This window comes from Ornithorhynchus anatinus, chromosome 10 (assembly GCF_004115215.2).
Source record: "Ornithorhynchus anatinus isolate Pmale09 chromosome 10, mOrnAna1.pri.v4, whole genome shotgun sequence".
Classification (NCBI taxonomy): domain Eukaryota; kingdom Metazoa; phylum Chordata; class Mammalia; order Monotremata; family Ornithorhynchidae; genus Ornithorhynchus; species Ornithorhynchus anatinus.
This window is the reverse complement of record NC_041737.1, coordinates 54,922,243-54,943,617: the sequence shown is the minus strand read 5'-3', so window position 1 is coordinate 54,943,617 and position 21,375 is coordinate 54,922,243. Positions and strand designations below refer to the sequence as shown.

General features: G+C 48.0%; 1 protein-coding gene across 4 annotated transcripts in view; it reads right to left on the bottom strand.

The window, feature by feature from the left end:
* SPATS2 (spermatogenesis associated serine rich 2) overlaps window positions 1-18,601 on the bottom strand; it is a 65,757-nt gene extending 47,156 nt beyond the window's left edge. For 2 of the 4 annotated variants that reach the window (XM_029073634.2, XM_029073631.2), the window contains exon 1: window positions 18,426-18,601. The gene's annotated coding sequence lies outside the window, so the exon portion shown is untranslated. The other 2 variants (XM_029073633.2, XM_039913246.1) reach the window with 2 other exon arrangements.
* Between the last annotated feature and the right edge of the window lie 2,774 nt (window positions 18,602-21,375).

Sequence of the window (21,375 nt, the reverse complement as noted above, 5' to 3'; positions counted from 1 at the left end):
CGGAATTTTTTAAATTCTCGGGGTAGTATTGCCTTTTCAGAGAAACTAAAAAGTGCATCTGCATATGAAATGTGGATGACTGAAGAACCACTACCTAGATCATCTCCAATTAAGCCCTCTTTCCCCCTACTCCCTCTTCCAACTGCATAGGTGACACAGAAGGATCTGTGCCCTTTAAGCACTTGATATTCACCTCACCATCAGCACTTATGTCCATAGCCATAATTCATATTAATGTCTGTCTCCTATCTGGACTAGAAGCGCCTTGGGGGAAGGAAGTATGCCTACCAGTTCTGTTGTATTACACTTTTCCAAGTGCTTAGTACAGTGCCCTGCATACAGTAAGCACTCAATAAATCACATCGTCTGATGGACCACTAGTGGATTTTACCGTTTTCTTCCTGGAGCCTTAAGCTTACATCTGTTGCTCTTGCTCATAAACCATGAGGCTCGCACCAACACCTGGCTAATTAGCTCCTCGATATAGCATTCCCTGGGCAGAGGGAAGAATAATCTCACTGATCGAATATACTCAGTGATCCCACATTTAATACCGGTTTGAACCCTCCGAACTGGTAATTTTATACTTGCTACTCACACTCTCCTGCTCTAGCCCTATCTGGAGGTAGGGAGAAAAAAAATCAATTCCTGAGATATCAAAGGATCAAGCTTCAACTGAGAGTGGAAGCTGATAACATTGGAACAGCCTAGCAAGGCAGGGCCTAGAATTTCTAACCCTAGAGATGGGCTACGATTAATAGTTCCCGCAAACCCACGATTGGCTAGACACGGTATGGAAGTGTAACTTATCCAGATGCTGTCCCCGGAACCCAGGAGCTCCCACCTTAATCAATAGATCAATCAATAGCATTTAAGTATTGCCCCTGGCCCCTAGGACCTCCTGTCTTAATGAATTAATCAATAGCATTTAAGCATTCTGCATACGTAACAGACCGCTTCGGTAACCAGCTTTAGATTTGGTTTTTCTGTTTTTTAAATCCCATATGATTTCCTACTGCAACCAAGCCTGCACACTTCGCTCCTCTAATGCCAACCTACTCACTGTTCCTCGATCTTGTCGATCTCACCGCCAACCCCTCGCCCATATCCTGCCTCTGGCCTCGAACATCCTCTCTCTTCAAATAAGTCAGAGGATCTCCCCACCTTCAAAGCCTTATTGAAGGCACATCTCCTCCAAAAGGCTTTCCCCGATTAAACCCCCATATTCTGTTCAGCCACACCCTTCTGCGTCGGCTTTGCACTCCTCCCTCAGCCCATAACATTTATGGACATATCTATTTATATTACTGTCTGAATCTCCCCTCGACTGTAAACTCACTGTGGGCAGGGCCCATATCTACCAACTCTGTTAAACTGCACTCTCCCAATGCTCTGCAATAAGTGCTCCATAAATACAATTGATTGGGCAACTGGAGGTGGAATTTGTGAGAAATAACCATCGCTAAACCGGGATTTAATCCTGATTCAGTTCATTTTGATCAATGAGAAGCAGGGTGGTCTAGTGGATAGGGCCCAGAACTGGGAGTCAGGAGGACCTGGGTTCTAATCCCAACTCTGCCCTTGTCTGCTGTGTGATCTTCACTTTGCTTCTCTGTGCCTCGGTTCCCCTCTCCCTCCCACTACCCCATCCCCAACAACACACCCCGGGGAACCCCTGCTTTTTACACAAATGACGATGAAATCTCAGCCCAAGGTGGGCCGGCCATCCAATATTGATATGGGTTCAGTGAATCCATGCTTGACAACTTCCTCTTTCCTTGTGGACAGCTTCAAGGGCCGGCTCGCAGCTGTGTCGTCCTCCCACCAGAATAAGGAACAAATACGCTTTCCAAAGAGCGGAGGCTGCTTGCAGGTCAGGTAAAGTAACAGAATGGTTATGGTGGTCAAAAGAAAATGGCAGTAGAGCCGCTGGTCTTTGAATCTACACAATCGGCTTTCAGGAGCCTCCATGAGAAGTCAGTAGCACTTTTTTTTATTTAAATTATGCATTTACCATGTGCCAGGCACTGTACTAAGCGCTGGGGTAGAAATAACGTTGGACACTGTCCGTGTCCCGCTTGGGTCTCCCAGTCTTAATCCCCATTTTACAGATGAGGGAAAAGAGGCATGGAGCAGTGAAGTGACTTGCCCATGGTCACCCATCAGACAAGTGAAGAGAAGGAGCATGGCTTAGTGGATAGAGCACGGGCCTGGGAGTCAGAAGGACCTGGGTTCTAATCTCTAATCCGCCACATATCTGCTGTGTGACTTTGGGCAAATCACTTCAGTTCCTTGGCCTTGGTTACCTCATCTGGAAAATGGGTATTAAGACTGTGAGCCCCTTGTGGAATAGGGACTGTGTACAACCTGATGAACTTGTATCTATCCCACTGCTTAGAAAAGTGCTTGGCACAAAGTAAGCACTTAAGTACTATTATTATTATGTGACAGCACCAGAATTAGAATCCAGTTCCTCTGACTCCCAGGTCTGGGCTCTTTCTGCTAGAATGTGCTGCAACCAGATTTGATAGAAAAGTCAGTGGCAAGTTGGAAAACACAAAGCTCCAGAAGAGAGCAACCCAGGGAGAGGCGGAGGGCGGCAATGATGTTTCCAACTCCTCGGCTTTTGGTATCCAAGACTGTGGTATTTGTGGTATTGGTTAAGCGCTTACTATGTGCCAGGTATTGTACTAAGCTTGGGGGTAGATTCAAGGTCCCTCTCCCTGTCCCACATTGGGCTCACAGTCATAATTCCCATTTTCCACATGAGATAACTGAGGCCAAGAGAAGTGAAATGACTTAACCAAGGTCACGCAGCAGACCAGTGGCAGAGGCGACATTAGAACCTGGGTCCTTCTGTCTCCCCTGTGCTCTATTCACTAGGCAGACATCTCAAATACCACCAGCACTGCGGAAACCTAGGTTTCACAAAGCAGCTTCTTTCTAGCCTCAGACTAATCTCTCGGTGCTATCCAAGAAAGGGGAGAGTAAAATGATCTTGTACTAAAACTTTTTACGTTCAGTGTATGCTCAGATCCTTCCACACTTTCCCCCACCCCCACCCCCACCCCGCCAACACATCTAATGGAAGTTCTCTGGCAGGTAATTATTTTGTCCAAAGGGAAATGAGGCATTTGAATTCAGAGATGCCTTGCCGTCCGTGCTATTACAACAATCGTTCTTTTCGGGAATGCATTAGGCAAGTGGCAAAACGCCGTCCCGGGGATTGACCGTCTGGAAAGCTGTTTCCTCTTGGTCTGGCTGCTGATGTGAGAGAACAAAACAGCAGACCCCTACAGAGTAAAGAAATTTAAACCTACCCGCCCCTCGAAATTTAAACCTACGCCCCTCAGAGGCATGAGAGTCTAAGATTTCACGGACAGGCTGAACTGGTGAGGCAGTGCTGAGCGAAATCTCAGCCAGATAACAAAATTCCAGCCCAAGGGCAGAAGTTGCTTCTTCCAAGAAACTGTGAGAAAGAGGCAGTGTGGCCTGATAAATTTCCAAGAGAAGCAGCATGGCCTAGTGGATAGAACCCCAGGCCTGAGAAGCAGAATAACTCGGATTCTAACACTGGCTCCGCAACTTGCCTGCTGCATGACCCTGGGCCAGTCATTTCACTGTGCCTCAGTTCCCTCATCTGTAAAGTGGAGGTTAAGACAGCTTAACAATCACAATTATCATTATTAAATACACTAATGACATTATACTCTAAATGTATTGCTGCTTTTTTAATCACGTTTAACACAATAGAAAAAACATTGATTTCCTCGCCTGTGGATATTGCAACACCATCGTTCAGATGAGGAGCACTGGCCTGGATTCTCATTCTGACTGTGCCACTTGCCTGCTGTGTGACCCAGGGCAAGTCATTTCACTTCTGTAGACTTTGGTTTCCTCATCCAAACAAACGTGCTTCCAAATCCTTTTTCCCTCTCTCAGAGTGGGAACTCCGCATGGGAAAAGGGACTGCAGCGGAGCTGATTAACCTGTGTCTACCACAGCGCTTAGCACATCGCAACTGCTTAACAAACAATTATTATGAAATAAAATTCATGTCCTAACACTCTAAATCTATTGCTTTTTTTTAAATCTCGTTTAACGCTCCATAAAAAACATTGATTGATTTCCTCGCCTTTTTAAATTTGAACTCAGTCTCTAGCTCCCAGCAGGAGTCCCTTTTATCACAAGTTGGGTTCAAAAATGGGCATTTTTGCAGCAGACACCCCATGAAAGAAATTCTAAAAAACAGCAACTTTGTTTTATCTTCTCAAGCGCCTCTGGGGGTGGGGGTAAAGTCAGGGAGAAACCCGACAAGAGCACTGATTTCCCTTTCTTCACAATAAATCCTCGTCTTTTTTTCTACAAAGAAAGGGACCAGGGTGACAGGCTGGCTGAGAGTTCAGGGAGGAAGGGTAAGGGAGCTGGCTAAGATTCTTCAACACTTTTGGGGCCGCAACCAAGGGCAGAGGTGTCTAAGCCCGCTGGCTGGTGATGGCAAAGGAAGGACAACTCTTTTCAAATCTTCCTAGGTCCTAGCTTTTCCTCTGCTGAGACTGATCATAGTTACTGAATGCTTCCTGAGTGTTTTCTTGGCCTTGACTAGCTGAGGCTATAAAACTCTTCGCCTGAGATCCAAGGTCCTTTTCATTGAGAAGCGTATGTGATCTGTGGTCCCTTCCCAGTGTGAAAATTGTCCTAAGGTCTAATGCTAGAATTGTATCTAGGACCCCTCTAGGGTCAACAGGATACAGTTCAGCTTCGCGGAGACAGCCTTGGCCTGGAAGTCAGAGGACATTCATTCTAATACCCCCTCTGCCAGTTGCCTGCCATGTGACCTTGGGCTAGTCACTTAACTTCTCTGGACCTCAGTTTCCTCAACTGTATAAGGGGGGCTCAATAACCTGTTCACCTTCCTACTTAGACTATGAGCCCTGCATGGGACAGGGACTGTGTCCAACCTGATTAATTTATACCTTGCCCGTCACTTGGGATCCTGCTTGACACGTAGTGAGTGCTGATTATTATTAATATATTATTAATAACAATAACAGATGCCATCATTTGCAACTATTTTTTATGGTGCTTGTTAAGCACTTGGTGCCAAGCACTGCATTATGCCGTGGGGTAGATACAAAACAATCCAGTTGGACAGCCCATGTCCCACATGGAACTCACAGTATAAGGAGGAGGGAGTAGGATTTAATCCCCACTTTACAGGTGAGGAAACTGAGGCTCACAAGTCTACTTGTCTGCTTAAAGTCCCACAGCAGACAAGTGGCAGATCCAGGATCAAAACCTGGGTCCTTCAGGACTCCAGGGCCAGTGGCCTATCCCCTAAGCCACACTGCTTCCTCTTGACCTTTTAAGGCTGATCGATCCCTTCTGTTCAAATGAACACTTGCCCTACTATCCCCACAACCCGTTTCCAGGAACAGACTATGTGGCTTAGCGGATAGAGTCCAGGTTTGGGAGTCAGAAGGACCTGGGTCTAATCCCGCTCCGTCACTTGACTGCTGTGTGATCTTAGACAAGCCCCTTCACTTCTCTGGGCCTCAGTTACCTCATCTGCAAAATGGGGATTAAGATTGCATCCAACCCATTAACTTGTACCTAACCCAGCACTTAGAACATTGCTTGGCATGTAGTAAGTGTTTAACAAATCCTCTGACCTGGAACCCCCTCCCTCCTAAAATCTGCGAGACAGTTACTCTCCCCCATTTCAAAGCCCTACTGAAGGCGCATCTTCTCCAAGAGGCCTTCCCAGACTAAGCCCCACTTTCCTCAACTCCCACTCCCTTTCGTGTCACCCTAAATCACTCCCTTTGCTCTTCCTTCCCTCCCCCGCCACAAAGCACTTACGTGTATATCTGTAATTTTATTTATTTATACTGATCCCAGTTTACTTGATGTCTGGTTCCCCCACCTCTAGACTGTGAGCTCGTTGTGGGCAGGGATTCTCTCTCTTTATTGCTGTATTGTACTTTCCCAAGGACTTAGTACAGTTTGCACACAGGAAGCGCTCAATAAATACGACTGAATTGAAGGAAAGTACCATAACTATTATTATTATCATCATCTGCTGCTGTGTTATTTTCTCCAAGGGTGCACTGGCGAATCCTCAGAGCACCTCTCTCTTCTGCTGCCCTCCTTGCCGCTAGGCTCGAGGACATTCCAGGGGAATCAAACAATCGATCAATCAATTGGATTTACTGAATCTGATGACGGTTACCTTCCGGGGTTATTCGACACTCTTCTAATGCATCACTGGGGATATGGTCCCAAGGTCTTGAACTAAGTAGTCAGGGAGTCCTTTGTGCGAATCATTACACTCTGGAAGTGCACAAACAAGAAGCCATGCAGGGGTTCAAAAGTCATCTGCTCCGTCAGCCCGTCGGTCTGGCCCGATGATAATCATAATCGTGGTATTTGTTAAGCACTTACTATATGCGAAGCACTGTACTAAGCACTGGGGCAGATACAAGATAATAATGATGGTACCTGTTAAGTGCACACTGTGCACCAAGCACTGTCCTATGCACTGGGGTGGATACAAGAAAATCAGCCTGGACACAGTCGCTGTCCACCTCGGGCTCATAGTATAATTAGGAGGGAGAATGGGCATTGACTCCCATTGTGCAGGAGAGGAAACTGAGGTACGGAGAAGTGATGTGACTTGCCCAAGGTCACAAAGCAGAAGAGTTGCGGAACCGGGAGTAGAATCCAAATCCTCTGAATCCCAGACCCATGCTCCTTCCTCTAGGCCACACTGCTTCCCGATGGACTGCTGGGAGTGTTTGATGCCCAAGTGGAAATCTAGCGCTCTGATTACAAGAGAACCTAGAAAAAAAATTCAGGTCAATCCATTCAATTGCAAATATGACATCTGGGAGGGAAAAATAAAGGGCTTACTTGTATTTGCAGTAAAGAGTTCATTCCCTGAACAATCTCACTTTAGAAACACCTTGTAGAGTGAACCAACCCATACTCTGTTGGAATTCACAGCCACGGCTTCTAACGGTGCCAGAACGGGAAGTTTGAGGGCTCTGTTTCTGACTAAGCAATTTGGTCACAGCTTGGCAGCTTTCAGTGACAGTATGACAACTAGAACACATTCACCAAAATACCAATTAACAGCAACGCTGTACTTTTACTAATTTTTTCTCCCTTGCTTTGCTTCTAATGGGCTCATATTCACGATCCCGGCTAATCCCACTGGAAGATTATGGGATTTGTATGAGGGGATCAAACTGTAGGTTGGTCTAGTCAGGTATACTCTCCCCAGCTAGCAGATGCTTTTGGGTTGGAGAGAAAAGTTCAATTACCCACACACACACATTATTGAGCAAAGCTAAACGTGAGGATAAAAACTCTTCCTGTCCCAACGTATCTGCAGTACCCTGAAGGCTGGCTCTAAAATTAGCTCGGTGCTGGAAATTATACGATACAGAAGGTAATTAATGGTCAGAAAAGTTATTAAGCCTCAAACGATGGACCTGCACAGGAGTGATCTTCTTCAAGCTGATTCCAGGAGGCTCAGTCATATTTACTGGGCGCATACTGTGCACAGAGATTGTTCTAATTCTTGGGAGAGTACAATAGTAACAGAGTAAAGAAACACGTTCCCTGCTCTCAAGGAGCTTAAGTCTAGAGGGGATGCTGACTGTAGATTTTCTAAATTTATTAGATTTGCCAGTCATTAACACTAACAAGGATCCTCCATTAATGCTACTGAGGACTCGTAATTGGCTAATTGCAATACAGCAAGATTCACAGAGGGCACAAGCAATTACTACAGAGCCCTGCACAAATCATGCGCTCAATAAATATTGTGGATGAATGGACTGAAACATACTTTTTCCACAACCATATAGAGCACTTCTCTTCACACCCACTACCACTAATGCATATACATGACCCCTTTGTCCTCATATCTGTCTGCCTCCCCCATCAATCAATCATATTTATTGAGCGCATCCTGTGTGCAGGGCACTGAGCTATGCGCTTAGGTGAGTACAAAATAACAGAGTTGGTAGTCACGTTGCCTGCCCACAAAAAGCTTACAGCCCACTTGACTTAAAGTTCCTTGAGGGCGGGACTGGGCCTACTACTGTACTCTCCTAAATGCTCAGTACAGTGCTCTCAGCAGGTACTCATTAAGTATTCCTGATTGATTCCTTAAATGCCAGGCACTTACAATCTAAAAACAGGCACCCTACATCATCTAAATCATCAAAATTGCTCACTCAACATATCCTTAATGCTTCAGGGCAGGGTAAGAAAAGCAGTTTGGCCTAGTGGAAAGAGTGTGGGCCTGGGAGCCAGAGAACCTGGGTTCTAATTCCAGCTCTGTGCACTGCTTGCTGTGCGACCTTGGGCAAGTCACTTCACTTATTTGGACCTCGGTTTCCTCATCTACAAATGGGAATTTAAAACCTGTTCTTCCTCCTACTTAGACTGAGCCCCATGTGGGACAGGGACTATGTCTAACCTGATAAACTGGTATACACCCCAGCATTTAGAATGGTGCTTGACACATAGTAAGCACTTGAGAAATACCATAATAATAACAGGAAGAGTAAAGTCTTTTCATTCTTCTTTGTTGCCCAAATACCACCTCACCATCATGTGGCTCTGGAGAACACAAAAAATGCCTCTGGTTACCTGTTGTGGACCTCTCAATCATTAATTTACACACTGAACCTATTCATATCTTCAGCATTGCACTTCTCTGTGGTAACAAATTCCATCTGCTGACTACCCGAGGAGGAATGAAGCAGGTGTATTTACCGACTTTACATTACTATTATGGGTGTGGAGGGATCTGGTGAATGACAATTCCTCCATCACCCTGTCCACCCACTTTGATTTTGCCCATTTCAACCTCATCCTCTTTCAAACATCTCTTCACATGATTTTTCTACAGAGATGTTCGATCCATGTTTCCCCACTCCAAGAAACTCCAGTGGTTGCCCAACCACCTGTGCATCAAACTCTTCACTATCGGCTTTAAAGCCCTCAATCCTTTCTACCTCACCTCGCTGCTCTCATACTACAACCTGGCCCGCACACTTTGTTCCTACAGTGCCAACCTACTCACTGTACCTTGGTCTCTTCTATCTCACTGATAACTTCTCACCCGCAACTGGCCTCTGACCTGGAACGTGGTCCCTTTTCATATCTCACAATTACTCTCCCCACCTTCAAAGCTTTATTGAAGGTACATCTCTTCCAAGAGGCCTTCCCTGCTAAGCCCTCCTTTCCTCTCCTCCCATTCCCTTATGCGTTACCCTGATTAGCTCCCTTTACTCACTCCACCCTCAATCCCACAGCACTTATATACATAACCATAATTCATTTGTATTAATGTCTCTCTCTCCCTCTAGACTGTAAGCTCTTTGTGCACAGGGAATGTGTCTACCAATTCTGTTATACTGCTATACTGTACTCTCCCAAGAGCTTAGTAGAGTGCTGTGCACACAGTTAGTGCTCAATATGACTGATTGATTCAAATTCATCTTTTCCCTTTACGCTCTGATGGAAGCTACTGCTTCCCCCTGATTTTTTTTATGGTATTTGCATTTGTGAAGCACTTGCTATGTGGCAGGCACACTAAACGTGCTGGGGTAAATACAAGCTAATCAGGTTGGACACAGTCCATGTCCTACATGGTGTCCCACTCTGACCATCGTTGTTGACCCTCTCTGCCCTTTCTCAACAACAACAATAATAATAATAGTGGTTTTTGTTAAGTCCTTACTATGTGGCAAGCACCATACTAAAGCACTGGAGCAGATCCAAAATGATCAAGTCGGACACAGTCCCTCAGGGCTCAGAGGTTAGGGACTGAATCCCCATTTTACAGATGAGGAAACTGCAGCACTGAGAAGATCAGTGATTTGCCCAAAGTGACACAGCAGGCAAGTGGCAGAAATGGGATTAGACTCCAGATTCTCTGACTCCCAAGCCCGGGCTCTTTCCACTAGGCCAGGCTGCTTCTGGTGACAAATGAGTCTTTCAGTCCCTGCAGGAAGTCATGGTGACCTATGATCAACTACTAGCCCAACTGTTCCCTGGGCCAAAGCTGGGGGCCCTACAAACATATTAAATTCCCTCCTCCAACCTAAGACAAACAAAACTACCTTCAACAAGTAACAATGTCAACAAAACCAAACAAGAAGATCATTGTATACAAATTAAACCCCAAGCAACACAGCTACAGCATGGGCAAGGATGATAAGCAGCTCACTCTTGATTGTTGGGGCAAGGGGAGAGGAATTTACATTTATTCAGTCAGGAAAAAGATCTTTAGGAGGAGGAGAAGTTTAATATTGAACAGTCGCTAAAATGGGGGGGCGAGGGGCTACATTTCATTAACACGGACCAATCCCCTGAGGGTTTGCTCCAGCACTCAAAGTATATACAAGAAAGTCATGTGGGATTCCACAAGGGGCTCACAACCTAAGGGGGAAGAGAATAGGTATTAAATCCCCATTTTACAATGAGGCAACTGAGGTACAGAGAAGCTATGTGGCTTCCCCAAGGTCACACAGCAGGCAAGTGGCAAAACAAGAATTAGAACCTAGGACCTCTGACTCCCAACGCACGCTCTTCTCACTAGGCTGCACTGCTTGCTCAAGTCAGTATAACTGCCTGGAGCTTCATAGCCCACTGCTGGCTCGTAAAAACCAAGCTGAGTTTCTTCATATGGGTTTCCTTTGCACCTTGTGCATCCAGAAATCACCTGATGGCCTCCAGCCAATGAAGCGAGAGTTTGGTGTTAGCTTTGTGCTCTGTAGCACCACCAAGGAATTTTGGCTATGTTTATTTTGCCTTGCTGGGCAGATCTAGGCCTCAAAATTTTCCTGGATCAACTCCTATGCCACATAGCTAATCATGAGCTCTCCTGGTTGTAATATGGATGCAGGTCACAGTGCAGCACTGTCGATTACTTACATCCAATTAACCACAAGAAAAAATGCACTGCTCTAAGGTCAAAATCTGTGCTATCCAACTTTTTTTTTGGGGGGGGGGGGGGGGTTCTGAAACAAACCAAAACCATGCAAAGACCACGATCATTCAACAAAACCCTGGTACAAATTCATGGAAATGTGAAGGGTTAGCTGGATGCTCCCAGAACTGTTCCTCGCACCTTTGGGATGCCCCAAAGAATAATGATGATGATAATAATAATAATAGCAGCACTGGGTAAGTACTTACTAGGTGCCTCAGTATCAGCTAAGCGCTGAAGTAAATTCAAGATAACCACATGGTAGAATGAAAGAGAGACCGTTGGGGGGGGGCAGGGAGAAGAGGAGGAGGAAAAGAGGGAGGGAAGAAAGGGGGGAGAGAGGAGGAGGAGGGGATAAAGAAAGGAAAAGGAGGGGAAGGGAAGAGGGGGAAAAGGGGGGAAGAGAGGAGACAGGATTTTATCCCCATTTTACAAATGAGGAAACGGAGACCCAGAAAGGGCAAGTGACTTGTCCAAGATCTCCCAACAGGCCTGTGGCAGAGTTGGGATTAGAGGAGCAGCATGGCCAAGAGGAAGGAGCACAGACCTGGAAGTCAAAGGCCCTGGGTTCTAATCTCAACTCTGCTACTTGCTTGTTGTGTGATCTTGGGCAAGTCACAACTTCGCTGTGTCTCAAGTTTCTGCAGTGGTAAAATGGGGACTCAATACCTGTTCTCCCTCCTCCTCACACTGTGGGACTCCATTTAAATCAGGGACTGTGTCTAACCTGACTACCTTGTATCTAATCCAGCACCTAGAATAGTACTTAACACACAGAAAGCTCTTAATAAATACCATCATTATGATTATTATTATTATTATTTGAAGTTGGTCCTCGTGACTATCAGCCACAAGAATACTGTGGCCACCCAAGTGCACAGCGACTTGCTCCATTAGCCAGCAAACATCTCTGCGAGGCATACACCCCTGAACCATCTCCAAATCCCCAGCTTCCACCATCATCAGAGCCTTACCAGAGCCCCCGCCGCCCTAGGCAGGGGCAGCTTGGGGCAATTCCTGCACTTTTTTTGTTTTAAATTGTATTTGTTAAGCACTTACTATGCCAGATACTGTTCTAAGCACTGGGGTGGATAGAAGCTAATTAAGTTTGACACAGTCCACATCCCACATGGAGTTCACAGTCTTCACCCCTATTTTACAGAAGAGGGAACTGAGGCCCAGAAATGAGGTGACTTGCTCAAGGTCACACAGCAGACATGTGGTGGAGCCAGGATTAGAACCCAGGTCCTTCTCCCAACAGCCAGAAGCTTCTACAAGGTGGAATTCTGGGAATGAGCGAGGATGCTCAAATGAAGCTGCCCTGAGAAAGGGATAGTTCAACCTCCCCTCTAGTAACAGTTACAACCTAGAATGCAATAAGAAACCTAGAAGCTGATATTCAAATCAATGGATCAATGGTTTCTGTGCATCTACTGTGTGCACAGCACTGTGCTGAGCGTTTGGGAGAGGACAACAGGGTTCACAGACATGCTTCCCTGCCCTCAAGGCGCTTATATTCTAAGAGGGGACCCAATGGCTCTGCCCTTCTGGGAAAAATTCACCCTGAGGAGATACAGGGAGTTCCTCAAGGCAGCCAAGGAAGGAGCTCTTCTTCTGTTGTTGCCTGAGTTCCACACGTTCCCCAAGACACTGCACAACCCATATGGATCGATTGGCAGAACCGGCACAACATTATGAGCTCGGAGCCTGAAGGCAACCAAGGTCACCCGACAACTCAAATGTCAACTACGAACCCTGTCTGGCCATAGCGGGGAGAGCTGCCTGCCTAAATGATTGTCCCAGCTGGGAACTGCAAGCACTGAGGGAATTGGGGGGGGGGGGTGAGGGGGGGGGGAGGGAGATGACCAGACCCTAATTAAGCCGTTTTAAGAAAGTAAGATATCAGGTATGGAGACAGAAGGGGAAAGCACAGACCAAGTCTCCGAGGACCTAAAAGAGGGCCTCTCAAGAACAGAGTGAATGACCTGAAACGCTTGAAAGGTTTGTTTCCGTATCCTCTGCACCCCTGGGGACCAGATGAGAGGAAATGAAAGCAAATGATATTTCGGTAGAACTATTTTTTTTATGGTATTTGTTAAGCACTTACTATGGGCCAGGTACTATACCAAGCGCTGGGGCAGATAGAAGCTAATCGGCTTGGACACATTCCATACCCGACATGGCATGGGTTGACGGTCTTCATCCCCATTTTCCAGAGGAAATTAAATGACTTGCCCAAAGTCACCCAGCAGACAAGTGGAGGAGCTGAGATTAAAACCCAGGTCCTTCTGTCTTGCAGGCCCGCCCTCTATTAGGCTACCCTGCATTCTCACTCTCATCTATTTCGCCACTCATCCTTCACCCACATCCTGTCTCTGGCCTGGAATGCCCTCCCTCCTCAAATCAGACAATTACTCTCCCCACTCTTCAAAGCCTTATTGAGGGCACATCTCCAAAAGGCCTTCCCTAAGCCCCCCTTTCCTCATCTCCCACTCCTTTCTGCGTCACCCTGACTTGTTCCCTTCATTCATCCCCGCTCCCAGCCCCACAGCACTTATAATGACTTATCTGTCATTTATTTATTTCTACGAATGTCTGTCTCCCCTTCTCTAGACTGTAAGCTCGTTGTGGGCAGGGAAAATGTCTGTTTATTAATGTACTGTATTCTCCCCAGCACTTACTGTGTGCTTAGTACAGTACTCTGCACACAGTAAGCACTCGATAAATAGGATTGAATGCATGAATGAAGCTTCTGTCAGGCTGCCAAGAGAGGATGTATAATGTCTGCCCACCTCAGAGGTGTCTAAGGAAATGACAGGCGGCTGTGGGCCCTGGGTGACTGCATCACTGCCCTGCCCTGAGTCACGGGACTGGACCCAATGCCCCCTGCCGAGGAACCCCCCAGCTCTGCCGTTCTAGTTCAGTGAGGATGGCAATAAAGGAACAAGAAATTTAAAAATTCAAGTCCTGTAATAGCGGGACCCTTGGGCGCAACGCGCCGTACTGAGCGCTCGGAAAGTACCCGATGAAGAAGAGGGGCATCCCGTGCCCTCGAGACTGGTAAACGTGGTATGGTCACGAGCTTCGGATTAAAGTAGAAGCTCACAGAGCGGAGACCCTCCATCCTGTTTTTCAGATGGGCGACTCGCACCTGCTGCCCATCGTTACAGCTAACTTGTGGGGAAATTTAATCCGAGTTTCAACTAGCGTCGAACAACAGATGAGAGCTTTCTACAATCCAGTCCTGGGGTAGTCAGGCTGCAGCGGCTTTTCAATGGTATTTGTTAGGCGCCTACTATGTGCCACACACTGTAATGGGATAAAAACAACCTAGTCAGGTTGAACACAGTCTATGCCCCACATGGGCTCACAGTCTTAATCCTTTTTCCACATGAGGGGACGGAGACCCAGAGAAGCAAAGTGACTCACCCAAGGTCCCACAGCAGACAAGTGGCCGGGTTGGGATTAGAACCTAGGTCTTTCTGACTCCCTGGCCCATTCTCTAACCATTAGGCCACACTGCTTCTCATGCAGTTGTAAAGGAAAAGGGTTTTCTGTGACATATCTCTGCAGGACTGGCTTATGTAAGGAGGGGAAAACGCACCAGGTTCCCCAAGGGAGTATGTATTTCCCAGGGGTCTTGGAAGGGGCAGCCAGGCAGAGTGAGCTCAAGGAACGACCTAGTGACCCGTGACTGTCCAATCTGATGCAATATGCCATAGCTGTGTTTGTCTGGGAGGAGACAGCTGAGGGGACTGGGACCCCTCTGGCAGGCTGAAATAAGAGAAGGGCTGGATCATTTGAACGAGACAAATGCCGGGCTGAACCAGCAGGAAAAACACCGGCTGGAGCCTTTCAGCGTTGGAGAGGCAGTGACAAACGTATTATCAATCCACAGTACTTTTTGGAGCACTTACTATGTGTACAGAGCAATGTATGAAGCACCTGGGAGAGCACGATACAATAAGGTTGGCAGACACGCTCCTGGCCCACAACATTTTATCAGGAGGAGGGGTTGCTGGTTGCTCTCCTCGAACACTACAATTCACACGGGAAGTCACCTAACCAGAGTCACACTCCACTCCCACACAGCACTCTCGACTTTCCTAACCGTATCAATCGGCGGCATTTATTAAGCACCTTCTAGGTGCACAGCACTAGGCTAAGCGTTTGGGGAGCTTAAAACAATGACACGAGACATGATTCCTGCTCTCAAGGAGCTTCTAATTTCCTAGTGGAAAGAGTCTGGGTTTGGGGCTCACAGGACCATGATCCTAATCCCGGTTCTGCCACTTGCTTGTTGCATGATCTTGGGCAAGTCACTTCACTTCTCTGGCCTGAGTTTCCCCATCTGTAAAATGGGAATTCAATACCTCCACCTCAGACTGTTAGGCATATGTGGGACAGGGACTGTGCCTAACCAGGCAAGCCTGTATCTACCCTAGCACTTAGGATAGAGCTTGGCACACAGTAAGCACCTAACAAATACCATATTCCAAATTACTCCAACACTCCCTTTTCTCCCCGCTTGGAAAAAACACCATTAATAATAATAGTGATTGTGGTATTTAAGTGCTATGTGCCAGACACTGTACTAAGCCCCAAGGTGGATACAGGCAAATCTGGGTTGGACACAATTGGTCCCTTTCTCGCAAGGGACCCCGCAAGAGACTCGCAGTCTTAATCCTCATTTCACAGATGAGGTAACTGAGGCCCAGAGAAGCAAAGTCACTTGACAAAGGCCACACAGCAGACAGGTAGCAGACCTATGGCCTTCTACCAGGCCCGTGCTATCCACTATGCCATGCTGCCTTGGCTCCAGACAAACTATCAACGGCAGCCCTGTTCTGGGACCCCGATAAGTCCAAGAAGCAGAGAGCACCAGGAAGTTGGGTTTTTAGCCTGGGACACCAAGCCCAATAGTGGGGCAGGCTGTTTCAGCTGACTCCAGGAGATAAGCTTACTGAAGGACATTGGCTCAAAGAGGTTGTAAAATGGTGGAGAGTTGAGAGTTCTCCATCCCTCCTGCTCTGGAGGTTCTACAGGCTCTCCTTCAGGGCAGAGGGCAGATAATCCTTATGACCTCATCCAGCTGTCTCTTCTCACTATTTACCAGCATCACTACTTTAATCTAGTCCAACTTTCAACTAGTTCACTCTACTCGTTGTTGCAATTTAGGTAGGTCCTGGGGAAGTAATTAATTGACAGACTGGTTTCAACAACAAGGGGAAGCCCAGCTTTGTTGCCAACCAGAAAAGCAGCATGGCCTAGTGGATAGAGGATGGGCTCTACTCCTGGCTTCGTCACTTGTCTGCTGGGTGACCTTCACCAAGTCGCTTAACTTCTCTGAGCCTCAGTTACCTCACCTGTAAAATGTGTGTACTGTGTGCCAGGCACTGTACTAAGCACTAGGGTGGATACAAGCAAATCAGGTTAGACACGGTCCGTCTCACACGGGACTCCCGGTCTCAATCCCCATTTTACAGATGAGGGAACTGAGACACAGAGAAGTGAAGTGATTTGCCCACGGTCACACAACAGACAGTGATGGAGTCAGGATTAGAACCCAGGTCCTCTCTCAGGCCCGTGCTCTTTCCACTAGTCCATGCTGCTTTTCTGCATCTTCATGGTAAAGTAGCTTCGCATCCATTCCTGTCTTAGCCCCTTATAAATAGTTGTTTACAATGAATCAGCAGAAAGTGATCCCCAGGGGACAACTCATTAGTCTACTTGACACCCAGTTAGCATCCCCACTCAAAAATCAGCAGCTGGCAGGGTTTCCACTGCAGACTCAGACCCATTGACTTTCTCCAATCCCTCATCCTAAAATGAAAGGCTTAATAATAATTTATTAAGCACTTATGAGCCAGGCATTGCGCTAAGCGCTAGGATTGATACCAGGTAATCTGGTCGGATGCAGTCCCTGTCCTACACAGGGCTCACAGTCTTAATCCTCATTTTACAGATGAGGAAACTGAGGCCCAGTGAAGTGACTTGCCCAAGGTCACAGAGGAGACAAGTGGCGGAGCCGGGATTAGAACTCAGGTCCTTCCAACTCCCAGGCCCTTGCTCTATTCACTAGATCACATGTGGCTCAGGCGAGTTAGCAACTGACACCCACTTGAGGCATTTTTTGGAAAATGTGAACTTTCCACCTCCCAGAAAACTAGCTAATTCAAATGACTCGATGAGCAAAATATCCAGAAAGTCCCTTACTGTGTTTATTTGACCCAAACTGAGGTGCTTGGATTCATTAGGTCTGTGAACTACTGGGATTACAGGTCTAAGAAAAGGACTTTTCGGGCCTTCCCCAAAGCCTGGCAGCTCTGCATCACCACTGGCCGAACTCTCAGCAAAGATGGTCACCTCTGGAGCGCCGACTTCCTCTTACTGCTTGACCAGTTGCCGGTTTTACACACGCTACCCAATAAATTCCCTGTTGAGCAAGGGGAAAGCAAGTATGGGATTTAGGATTTGCCAGAGGAATAGTGAGAAGCAATGATCTGAGGATCAAGGGACCTGAGTTCTAATTCCCGTTCTGCCTCTTGCCTTCTATATGACTTTGGGGGAGCCGTTTAAACTTCTCTGGGCCTCAGTTTCCTCATCTGTAAAATGGAGATTAAACCCCTTGTACTCCCTCCTACTTATATCGACCACTGGAATTCACTGACCACTTCCTCTGTGCAGAGCACTGTACTAAGCCCTTGGAAGAGTTCAGTATAAAAGAGTGGTAATACTCGAACCCTTGCCCACAAACTGCTTACAGATTAGAGGGCTGTGAGCCCCATGTGGGACCCCGGCACTGAAGTAGATTATCCCCCAGTGCTCTGAACGGTCCTTGGACATAATCAGCGTTTAACAAAATACCAACATTATCATCCCTAGGCCTTCAAACTGCCGTTTGAGGAGGAAAGATCTGGAAATCGGATGAGTCCAAACGATTCTGCCCCTTCCCTTCTCGAGTCGCCCCACTCCTGCCTCCCAGAGAGTTCATCCTCTCTGCCTGATTACTGGGCCCCCACCGCTTTGGCTTACCTCCTCTTTGGCTCCCATTCCCTGCCACTTCCCCTTTGTGTGTGTCCGTCCCCCTCAGGCCCCAGTGCTCCCTTAAATCCTGTATTCCTCCCCATCTAGGGGGAAGATTCCCTGACGAGCTCAGGCCCCGCCATTGCCTCCCGCCGCCTCCCCCCTCACACTCCGCAACTGCCCCCATCTTGTGGCCTGGGTCTGGGTTGGGGCCGGGGTCGCCTGACGACGACGACGACTCTTCCTGCTCCTCCTCCTCTCCGGTCCCCCGTCTTCTGCCCCCGACTGCCCTCCCTCCTTCATTGTCCCCTCAGCACCCATCGCTCGGCCGGGCGCCGGTCCTTCTCCCTCGACGCCCCGCTCCAGGCCCCGGGGGCCTCCGACTCACCCGCCGCCGAAGCCGCCCGGCTGCGGCCTGGGGGCCCGGGACGCTCCGGGGGCTGAGGGAGAATCGAGTTGAGGAGAACGGAACGGCGGCGGCCTCCTCCTCCTCCTCCGTCGTCGTCGTCGTCGTCGCCACAGTCGCCGTTGGCGTGGGCGCGCTCCTCCCCCTCCCCCACCCCCACCCCCTCAGAGGGGCGGACGCCGGGGAATCTCGGGCGGCCGGGAGCGTGCGCGCGCCCGCGCCAACCCCCTCAGCCCCTCCCGAGCGCGAGGCGAGCTACAGGCGCAGCGGGCGCGCGCCGCCGACCCACGCGCCTCCGCTGGGGGGGGGGGGGGGGGGGCCTTCAACCGTTCGCTCACCCAAACCGCCTCTCTTACCCACGCGCACTCCGACTCCCCTCAGTCGCGCGCCGTAGCGAGAGCGCGGGCGCGAGGAAAGGGCGGGGTGAGGAGAGGCGCGGGCACGCGCTCTCGCCCTCCCCCTCGAAGTCAGGAGGCCTCATGGAGGACGGGCCCAGTCCAAGCCCCTCACGCGAGCAGCCGTCCCCACCCTCAGGGGGAAGACTCAGCCTCGTCCTCCTGACCCCCCAGCCCGGCCCCTTCAAGCCCCCTCAGCCAGATGGGTTGGGGAGGGCCGAAGGATTCCCTACTGAACTTCGGTCCAGGCTGAGGAAAGGCCCCCATCCCAAATGGCGGCCCTCTTTAACCAAATTCAAGAAGCGCAGAATTATTCTTCCCCACTGACCTCAGCTTCCCCCCATTTGTGTTCAATCTGTCAGTGATATTCAATAATAATAATGGCATTTGTTAAACACTTACTATGTGCACTGTTCTAAGCGCTGGGAGGATACAAGGTGATGTTGTTCACGTGGGGCTCACAGTCTTAATGCCCATTTTACAGTGGCGGTAACTGAGGCACAGAGAAGTGAAGGGACTTGTCCAAAGTCACACAGCTGACAAGCAGTGGAGTGGGGATTTGAACCCATGACTTCCGACTCCTCAGCCCATGCCCTTTCTACTGAGCCACGCTGCTTCTATTTATTCTATTTATTGAGCGCTCACTGTGTGCAGAGCACTTTAAGTGCTTGGGGAATGCATAATTCAACAGTTGGTAGACATGATCAGGGGGCAGGGATTGTCTCTATCTGTTGCCGAATTGTACATTCCAAGCACTTAGTACAGTGCTCTGCACAAAGTAAGCTCTCAATAAATATGATTGAATGAATGAATGAATGATCCCTGTCTCAAGGAATTTACAATCCCCCCCCACTAATTTCTTTTAGGGTTTGTCTCCCCAGTCCTCACACCTGCTTTATTGTAAGCTTCTTGAGGGCAGGGATTGTGTCTATTGTGTTCTTTTATACTGTCCCAAGCCTCCTCACACTAAGGCCTCAGAAAATACTATTAACATATTTATTTTCGCAAAGCACTATGTTTTATTAAAGCTGTAACATGGGGCAGGGCTAGTGTATGATCTCATTGTGTTGTATCCTCACCGATGCTTGGTACAGTGCTTGGAACCTAGTAAATGCTTATCAAGTACCACAATTACTATTACAACACACTCCTGTGGTAGCTCGGCAGTATTATCCTTAGGCTTCAGCCATTTCCCAAAGGGCCAGTCCAGCACAGAAAGTTAGGAGTAATAGAATTTATTGAATGTCCACCTAGAGTAAGACACTGTACTAAGTTCTTGGGAAGAACAAAGCAAAACAGCGATCCTTTTCTTGCTTGCAAGGAGCTTACACTAAATACAGCAGTAATAGAGCTATTCATCTCCCCACTACTTCTCCTTCTTCCTTCCTAATAGGTTGTAAGAGATAATTATGGTGTTCACTAAGTGCTTCCCATGTGCCAAGCACTATTCTAAGAGCTGAGATGGATGCAAGATAATTGGGTCAGACACAGTCCCTGTCCCTCACAGGGCTCGCAGGCTAAATAGGAGGGAGACCAGGTATTGAATCCTGAGGAAAATGAGGCACAGAGAAGCTGTCTTGCCCAAAGTCACCCAGCAAGCAAATGGCAGAACTAGAATTAGAACCCAGGTCCTGAGACTCCCAGGTCCCCTCACTTTCCCCAGACCACGCTGCTTCTCTAAGCAATTCAAGGGTAGGGATTGTGTCTACTTACTCTATTGTACTCTCTCAAGTGTTTAGTACAGTTCCCCCACACGCAGTCAGGGTTCGGTCAGGGTTCAATAAATACCACTGATTGATAACATCTCAGAAAAGGGAAAGTCATCCCAGCAAAATACCATCCACCCAAACAAACTTTGCAGCCACTTCCCTAACAAATTGCCCAGCATACAAAGCAGGCAGAGCTATTCTGCTCCATCGTCACTGGCTGGGGGCCCACAGTTTGTTCTGTTGGTCACAGAGGGAGCCGGACAGAGTATTGGATAGCTCAGAGTAGCCTAGAGGACAAAGCACAGGGCAGGGAGTCAAGGGACCCGAATTCTAATCCTGTCCAGCCATTTGCCTGCTGAACAACCTTGGCCAAGTCCTTTAACTTCTCTGTGCCTCGATTTCAATACCTGTTGAGGAGTTTTCAATACCCATTCTCTCTCTCTCTCTCAGATTGTGAGTTCCATGTGGGTCAGGGACTGTATCTGACTTGATTATCTTGGATCAATCAATCAATCAATGGTATTTATTGAGCACTTACTATGTGCAGACCACTATACTAAGCGCTCAGAAGAGTTCAATACAACACATTTGGCAGACATGTTTCCTGCCCACAGTGAGGATCTGGCACATAGTAAGCACTGAACTAATACCATTAGTTTTACTATTATTATCCACACAACCCAATACCACAGGTGGAAAAACAATCCCCAAGCATATCATGGCGGCAGTGACAGCAATATTAGGATCTGGGAGAATTAAGATGCAGGGAGAGAACTTTCACAGCTAGCTAGGAGCTGCTGCACAAGGCCTCTAGCCTCTAGGGGCTAG